The sequence below is a fragment of the Charadrius vociferus genome, unplaced genomic scaffold (genome assembly GCF_000708025.1).
Source record: "Charadrius vociferus isolate BGI_N301 unplaced genomic scaffold, ASM70802v2 scaffold32, whole genome shotgun sequence".
Classification (NCBI taxonomy): domain Eukaryota; kingdom Metazoa; phylum Chordata; class Aves; order Charadriiformes; family Charadriidae; genus Charadrius; species Charadrius vociferus.
Genome location: NW_009647856.1, coordinates 5605737 through 5614883, shown reverse-complemented (window position 1 = coordinate 5614883; position 9147 = coordinate 5605737).

The window sequence follows — 9147 nt, the reverse complement described above, 5'->3', positions numbered from 1 at the left end:
TGAGTTGCACTCTGCTGTCTGCTCTCTGCCTCTGAATTAAGGGTGAAATTAATTTTCTGGAAAAATAACTGCTTTCGGTACCTATCCCTGCCTTGGTGGGAGGGAGTACGTGATGCAACAGGTCTTTTCCCCACACTTACTTCAGTGCCTTGTGTCTATATTTTCCCTGTTTTCATTATGTCCTTTGCTTCAGCCATTTCTGCAGAGGTCAGAAGGATAAATTTGGTTCTTCAGGGTACAGATGTTTTGTTCCTGTGTCAGTCTCAGTGAAACAGATCAAGCTATGGGTTGTCCTTAATTTTTATCATAGAATCATAGAATTATAGAACTGTCTAGGTTGGAAGAGACCCTTGGGATCATCGAGTCCAACCATCTACCCTACTCTACAAACTTCTCCCCTACACCATATCCCCAAACACCACATCTAAACGTCTCTTAAACACATCCAGGGATGGTGACTCAACCACCTCCCTGGGCAGCCTATTCCAATGCCCAACCACTCTTTCTGTGAAAAATTCTTTCCTAATGTTCAGTCTAAATCTACCCTGTTGGAGCTTGAAGCCATTCCCTCTTTTCTGTCATTAATTACCTGTGAGAAGAGACCAGTACCAACCTCGCTACAGTGTCCTCTGTGATGAAATGAACGTGCTCCTCTGTGGTCCCAACAACCCTTACCTTTCTAGGGTTGAACAATTACCTGCAGTAAACACACTCCACTGCAGTCAGTCGAGCTGTGCAGGTTTAGACCAGCTAAGGCTGTGACTCTAGAGAGTGAATGAGTAGGAGGATTGTGAAGGCTGAAACCAGTGGTGTCCCCCAGGGGTCAATACTCGGTCCAATTTTGTTCAATGTGTTCATTAATTCATTAATGACCTGGATGAGGGGACAGAGTGTATCCTCAGCAAGTTCGGTGATGATACCAAACTGGGAGGGGTGGCTGGCTAGGCACCAGTATAGGTTAGGGGTGGACCTACTGGGTAGTAGTTCTGAGGAGAAGGATCTGGGGGTCCTGGTAGACAGGAAATTACCCATGACCCAGCACTGTGCCCTTGTTGCCAAAAAGGCCAATGGAATCCTGGGCTGCATAGGGAAGAGTGTGACCAGTAGGTCGAGAGAGGTCATTCTCCCCCTCTGCTCTGCACTGGTGAGGCCACAACTGGAATACTGTGTCCAGCTTTGGGCTCCCCAGTTCAAGACGGACAGGGAACTGCGGAGAGAGTCCAGTGAAGGGCAACCAAGATGATTGAGGGATTGGAGCATCTCCCGTATGAGGAAAGACTGAGAGAGCTGGGACTCTTTAGCCTGGAGAACAGAAGGCTGAGGGGAGACCTTATTATTGCTTACAAACATCTAAAGGGTGGGTTGAAGGAGGATGGAGCCAGACTCTTTTCAGTGGTTCCCAGTGACAGGACGAGGGGCAATGGACACAAGTTGGAACATAGGAAGTTCTGTTCCAATACACAGAAAAACTTCTTTGCAGTTCGGGTGACAGAGCACTGGCACAGGCTGCCCAGGGAGGTGGTGGAGTCTCCTCTGGAGATTTTCAAGACCCGCCTGGATGCAGTCCTGAGTAATGTGCTCTGGGCAATCCTGCTTTAGCAGGGGAGTTGGACTAGATGATCTCTAGAGGTCCCTTCCAACTCTGAAGATTCCATGATTCCGTGATGCAGGCTGTCTGCCTGTCTGTCTTTCCTGGTTTACTGCAAACCTCATTTCTGAGTTGCTTGGATTATGCTCTGGTGGAGCAGGAGCTGCCCATGTACCATCATCATGCACTGTACAACCTTTACCATATAACCAGTTTTCCTCTCTGTTGCATTTTGGATACTTTTCTTCTACACAGTGAAGGAAAAGGATGAGGACATGGATTTCATGGAAAAGGAGTTTACAGCTGGCATTTACAGACAGCCACATTTCAAACAAAGGAGTGAGAAATTCATTCTTCACATTCATATCTGCCAAGATCAGAGTCGGGGGTACAGCACGTTGTGTACAACACAAGGAATCTGCCCTGACGTGTCTGTAGTTGGCAGCTATGGATTTACCAAATGAGAAACTGGACCGTGAATTCAACTTTCAGCAATAAAAAGCCTTTTGGCTCTTTAACACGTCTTGGTCCTGCCCTTTGGTTGTGCCCCAGCAATGATCCTCCAGCTCAGTTAAAGGACAGTGCAAATGACTTCAGGCTGCAAGAGGAGTTCCTCATTCCCGGGGAGCTGATTTATCCAGCTTGGTTGCTGATAGCAACCTCTGGGCTCCTTTAGCATTGTGAGATGAAAACAACTTTAGGTATCTGTTCACCATAGGCATGGTGGATACTCCAAACTCACTCTGTCATTCTGGCTCAATCAGCTAGGTGACATACTGCCCGAGGACTGTCCTAATCACGGGTCATCCTCTAGTTGCCAGCCTGGTCGGTACCTGTAGATGGGTACATAGTGGGGCAAACTGACCCCATGGGGTTTGGGTTGTTGTTTTTTAAGCTCAGTGATGTATGTTTTTAGCAATTTTGGGCCTCATGTGGTTACGGTGAAAGGTGTGCAGTCACCACCCACCTCTCAGTGGGGCCAGCTCAGAAGCAAGTGCTGGGCAGAAGCTAAAACGCCTTCCCAGAGTCTGGGGTATGGGGGAGCATGGCAAGGAGATCACCATCAACGAGCTGCAGGGTTCAGCTTACAACCACCTTAAAAAGGGATCGAACTAATACATCCTAGACTTTATTATCGGGATTTTTCCATTGGCTGAGATTCCCTTTCCCCTCCCAAGTCCGAGTTACAGGGCAGCTTTCTCATCTGGTAGGCATTAATAAACGCGGCAGCTCACCTCAGGCTGACACAGCTGCAGCGTTCGTGCAAGTCACATTGATATCAAATAGCGACCATATGTGTGGGGCCAGAGGTTGTACTGCTGCGGTATTATTGATGTGATGCAGAATGATGTGCTAATCCGTTAGTAAATGTCAGCATGCTGTCTGCAGTGGAAATCGAATCACATCCAAGCAGAGAACTTTGCTTCAAGTATGAAAATTATTTTTGTTATTACAGGTTTCTTCATTACGATAATTTTGATAGTGGCAGTTTCTCTCTATAGAACTGAAACACGTTGTTGAGGCCCCATCCCTGGAGGTGTTCAAGGCCAGGCTGGACGTGGCCTTGGGCAACCTGGTCTAGTGGGAGGTGTCCCTGTCTATGGCAGGGGGGGTGGAACTTGATGATCTTCAAGGTCCTTTCCAACATAAACCATTCTATGATTCTGTGATTCTCTCACTTTTATGAGCAGAAAGGAGTGATGCTCTTAGGGATTTGAATGCATTTGGAAGATCTTTTCATTATATGCTTTTTTTTTTCATGCCAGGTGGATCATATCCTCCTGATTTATACTGCTGTAAATAGGGATTTATCCCACCTGGCTGACTCTTGTCAGAATCTGTCCAATATTTTTCAACGTATTTTCAGTTTAAACTGATGGAGTTAGCCAGTAGGACCACTCTTACTAGTGAAGTGAGCAGGATTTACATTTCAGATATTGGACTTTGTAAAAGCTCGTTTGTAAAAGATCATTTGTAAAGACTCATGTAAAAGCTTTCTAACCATCTTGAGCCAACCAGAATTAAAATAAAGCACAAAATATTATACTCGCGAACATATGGCTGCTTTCCTGTATCGTAGCAGTGACTGCTATACTGCAACCTGCATCCCAGTCCCTGTTATAGTTTCTCTTTTCATCTGCTTACGTGTTTTCGAGATGAATTTGTTCTCAAATTAAATCAGCACAAATCTCTACCTATGGTATGTGGTTGTTGGCAGGGCACCTTTCAGTGCGACTCATTATCTAGAAGGAGCAGGACACAGGAGAAGGAGATGCTGCTGATGGCAGAGGTCACTCGGGGACAATAAGAAATTTGGAAGGGACATTTCAGCTAGAAGCAGAATCTGTATTTCCATCTCCTGCTCTCACTAAATCAAAAATGTTTCTGAAACTCAGAAACACGACCTTTTCAAACATTGATGACAAGGCAAAGCTACCAGCAGAAAATGAATGAGGCATTATATCATTAAAAAAACAGTTTTAACCATCAGTCTAACGAACAGTGAAAGGACACCTGGCCTGCCTCTAACAGGTGATTCTGAGTTATCTGTGTAGGAAATTCTTTTTTATCTCTGCAGCTGATGAGGCATGTCAGCGGTGATCAGAAAAATCTATGTTCAGGGGAAAAAAGGCGTCTCTGCTTACAGGACTAATAAGGAGAAAAAAGAATTAGAAAATAACTTTTTTTTTTTTTTTCCCCTCAAGTGAACAAGATGCCAATTAAAATATTCTGTCATCAATCAGCTAGTTTGGAAAGAAAGTCTAAAATCATCGATCTTAAGGTTGTAGTCCCAAGATCCACTTCTTGCATGTTCTTCCCTTTAAGACAATGTGAGCATCCACATGAGCAGGAGGAAACGTGCATTCAACATCTGCAGAATCGTCACCTTTTTCAGCACGCTCCTGATGAGAAATTAAAAATATCATCCTTCAGGATTCCCAGCATGTAAATACTTCAGTATATTTTTATCTTCAGTCATGATTGGTTCTATGAATTTACATCAGGAACATAGGTGTTGGGAGCCAACGCTATACAATTTTTGTAATCAATATTTGGGTATTTAGAGCCTTTTTCAGAATGGCTGAAATCCAGGGAGTCATAGAATTTAAAGAGCCTGAATTTGAGGTCCTTGCACAAGTATTGCAAATCCCTTTTAGACTTTTCTTTGCAAATCCCCTGCTGAGAAATATTGTCAGCTATGGCAAATAGCAATATTTGCCATATATAAAATCAGAAATATTGATAGCTATGGCAAACAGCCCTATGATTAGAAAGCATAGCAACTCCTAATCATTTTGGAAAAAAAATCAGCTCTGGTTACATAAAAAAAAATCTCGATAAATACCCAAACCCAATGCATGGTTGAAAGAATGTAAATTGTAACACCAGCCCTTTCAGGTATTTCATAGAACCTCGGCCCTCTTGAAAAGATAGCTTTTAATAATTCACGTACTCCTGTAGCATGTATTAGACGTCACACACAGTTGTGAAGAGTAAATGGGAAAATATGGAAACGAAGCCAAGAGAAGTACATTTCAATTGACAGTAAATATTGAAGATTTTCATTCAGTATAGGAACAAGTAAATACTGTTGATATATATGTAGCGATGTGGCAGAAATCAGTGATTTAATTGTTGTTTGGGGTTTGTTGGGGTTTTTTTCTCTTTTTTTTTTTGCTCTTCTGTACTGTGCCTTTAATGTGGGAGCTGTTTGTTGCCTGCTGTGGCAGCAGCTGTGAGGCAGGCCAGTTAGTCTTTCGGGTCTGATGCAGGATGCTGCACACCGAGTCCTGGCTTTTTCCTCTGTCTTTCCCTTTCTAATGATGATTTGACCATAGAAGCCTTTCTAATTGACATTAGAGAGGATCTAGCCTTTTATATCCTGCTCTTTCAGGCTGGTGGAATTGCTTTAGCTCTAAGACAGTGTTCACTTGTAGCAAGAAAGTCAGACTCCAGCATTAAAAAGTAGGTTTTAGGTGCAGATTTCCAATGTGCTTCAAACTGGGCTCTGAATATTTTCTAAATTTGAAGTTGCTCAAGTCTGAAGTCAAGGCTAAGAGGCAGCAAAGGCCACTTGTAGAGATTATATCTACATCCAGCCTTCTCCCAGTTTTGGTAGCATTCAGATGCAGGGATTTGGACGTCAAAATTCAGCAGGATAAGATGTTTGCCCTGAGTGCCACATGAAACTGTGTGAAGTCCCTCTTTCTCTGTGACCTTCAAGAAGTGTGCCAGTCAAGTTCATTTTTTTCTATGCAGCTATTTTTTAACCTCGGAGCGTGTAATAGCTTCCATTACGTGCACAAAGAGCTGAGAGAGGTTTGAATACAGCACCCAAGAAGTAACAAGAGCATGATTTATTTTCCCAGAAATTATTTCTATGCAACTTCATTACATTGCTTAGTTTCAAAAAATTGCAAAGAGAATTAGCTTCTTAGTAAATTAACAAAAATATCTATTCTGTGCTTTGGCAATAGGAAAAAGATGAGTCAAGTTTATCACAAGGAGAAAAAAAAAACCCCGAAAAAGCATTTCACCAGCAGCATATATGAGACAGACATTTCTTTAAAAATGTCTCTGTTTTCTGTTTTCTCATTGCAGGTAATCATTACCTTTTGATTTGAACAGTTCTGTGCAAATTCATTTTGTCCTGTATCTGTATCTAGGAAATCCCTGACTCCTGTAATTATGTGGAAGGAACCATGGTACAGTGGTGGGGTGACACACACCGCAGGGAGCCAGGAGTTCTCTCTCCTCACTTAGCTTCTGCGTTGCTGCTTGCATGAATTACCTATGCCTTTTCCTGATTGAAAATTAGAACTGTTCAATTTTCAATTCACCCCTTTTCCAAAAATGAAGCCTTTCTCTAAAAAAGTTGTTGATAAAAACTGTTATTGGTGATAATATTTGGATTTGATCACAAAAAAACCCCAACTGTTTCTAAGCTCTATTATCAGTAAGAAAACCCTAAACAAAAATATCCTTTTAAAATATGTATTAGTTTCCTTTCTTTATGAAGGAAAAGTCTGAGTTGTCCTTTAAAAATACATTATCCCCAGGGGCATCATCTGTAACGCAGCTGTTCTCCTGGTGTGACATATCCCAGTTTGGGCTCCTATACAGGTTTTCACAGTTTCATAACATGGTTACAGCAGAGTTTAGTTCCACTCAGAGGTACAAGACCAGTTTTAAATGCTGGGCCAGGCATTACCATATTCTAGTGTGTTTTAGCACCTCATTCCCTCTCTCTCATCATCGTGAGCCTGGCAGGTTTTCCATTTCTGAGTTAAGGAGAGCATCATTTACTGTCTCAAAATGCCATGAGGCTTGATTAACGTTGATGAAATATCCCCAAACTGCATAACTGGCAAACATTTGTATTCATTTGTTTCTTGAATTTGAAATTGCCTCTTTAATTTTGCCTTCTAACGTCACCACTTAGATAGCCATTGCCAGTTTGCGGTCCTTGGCAGGGCGCAGTGACACGCGGGTTACTGTGCGGGTGTTGTATGCCTGTTCAACCATTTGCCCATCACAATTTGGGAGCCACAGTCCTCATTAGAGCACGGGAAGTTGGAGAAGAGCTTCTTTACCTCTGACTGTCTTTGCCTCTGAGTTTCAAAAGGAAAACTTCCCTGTGGCAGAGACAGGATAAAAATGATAGATGAAGGAGTAGGTGTGTGACAGCACCAAGCTCGAATCCTGACCCATGGGGGGGGACCCAGACCTCAGCCAGAGTACCCCAGGCACCATGGCTCCTGGCTCCCTGGCATGATTCTTTGTTTTTCCTGTGAGATTTTTTACACTTTGTCTAATCAATTAAATAATCCTTGGGTCAGTCAGAGATTTCTTGGAAGTAGCCGGTTTCAAGATGGTTTGGACTCAGAGGCACATTCCCCCAGCCCGAGTGAATACATTTAATACAAGGTTCTTGGCTATTCTGATGGGGTTTTTTTACCTTTTTCCAAATGACCTTGCTCTATGGCGCAGAAAGCAAGCTGACAGTAGAACCCAAATGTCACATGATGGAAAAAATATTTCCTGGCCATCTGTGTTCAGGTTACTGCACTGGCAAACAAAGAAATAAACAATGGGATAAATTGTTTATAGAGCTATTAGGACAATTATGGTGGTTTTTTTTTTTTTCTTGTGATAAGCATGAAATCTGATTGTTATTACTTAAAAGCTGTCTGAGGGCTAACGCTTCGCATAGGAGCTGAGAGTCTGGATCAGTATGGACGTGCGTGTGGCTCAGCATCCTGCCCCCAGCGTGTCTGCACAGCTGCATCTGAAATCTCGAACAACCGGATAGGGAAGAATCCCACTCCAGCAATGACCTCACCGAGACTGACCTTCCCTGGGTTTTGACCTGCTGTGAATGAATATCCTCGATATCTGTGTAACTGCTGAATCTCTTCCCTAAACATCAACGCTTGGATACCAGTGTGAGTTCTGTTTATTTACAGGGGCTCTGCACACGTTAACAATTAAGGATGAAATATTATCTTTTACTCTCACAACTGCTTCCATAGATCCAAAATGTCAAAGCCGAGACCAGAACCCCTTTTGTGTGACCCACCACACAAAGAAAGAGTAAAAAGATGGTTTTGCTCCAAACAGTTTACAGTCTTTTTATCAGAGAAGAGGTGTCGGGCGGATGCAAATCAACAGATTGAGGAATGCTACAAAACAGGGAGTTTGGTCAGGAGGATCGGCAGCAGTTTCAGTCTCCCAGGAGCATTTTTGTTGCTGGTTTGCTTGGAGACACCACTCTTGTACATGCTAAGATGTGCGGGACTGCTGGCGTGGGGAAGAGTTGTCTGCATTACCAGAATCAAATGGGTTCTTTTGTGGACCACACTTTCTTTTTTTTTTTTTTTTTCTTTTTTGTCATTTTGAACAAAACCATGTTGTTAAAAAGCCAGATTTGACCTTTGCTTCCACTTTATTAGCATCCACAGTTCCAGCCTGTTGTTTATGACCATTACCTGAAATTCATACTTGCTGAGCCAGCTGCTGTTTGCTTTGGCTCTTGTTTGCTCTTTTTGCTGTTATAGTTGCAATGGAGGTTTTATTGACTTCCCCTTTCCACAGTGCTCAGAGAGAGGCGCAGAGAGAAAGAATTTCTCAACTTATAAAGTGGACGTAGGTAAACAGTCACCATAACATACAGTATCCAGTGTGCTGAAAACAACCTTTGCTGGCAGGTTTCTTGTTCTCCCTGTCAAGCCTTTTGCTCCTGGGGGGGTGGATGTTGTGCTGAGTGTCATCTTCTGCTCAATGAGAGTTTACGAATTAGATTGTGAGGCCTCATGTGCCTGTTGTTAGTGGTATCATTTTGCATTCACACCTACTTTCAGCAGTGTCACAAAATCAGGTTTTAGCTACAAGGGTCCATCGTTGCCTCTAACTAACTCATTTCTTGCATAGCACAAACGTCCGAATCCCACTTAGTAATTTCTGCATGGAGTGGGAAATTCCGTTACAGCTGTAGCAGAATTTTCAGAATCGTATCTGCCTACGATTTAAAGATTTCTGGTAATATATGACCCACACAA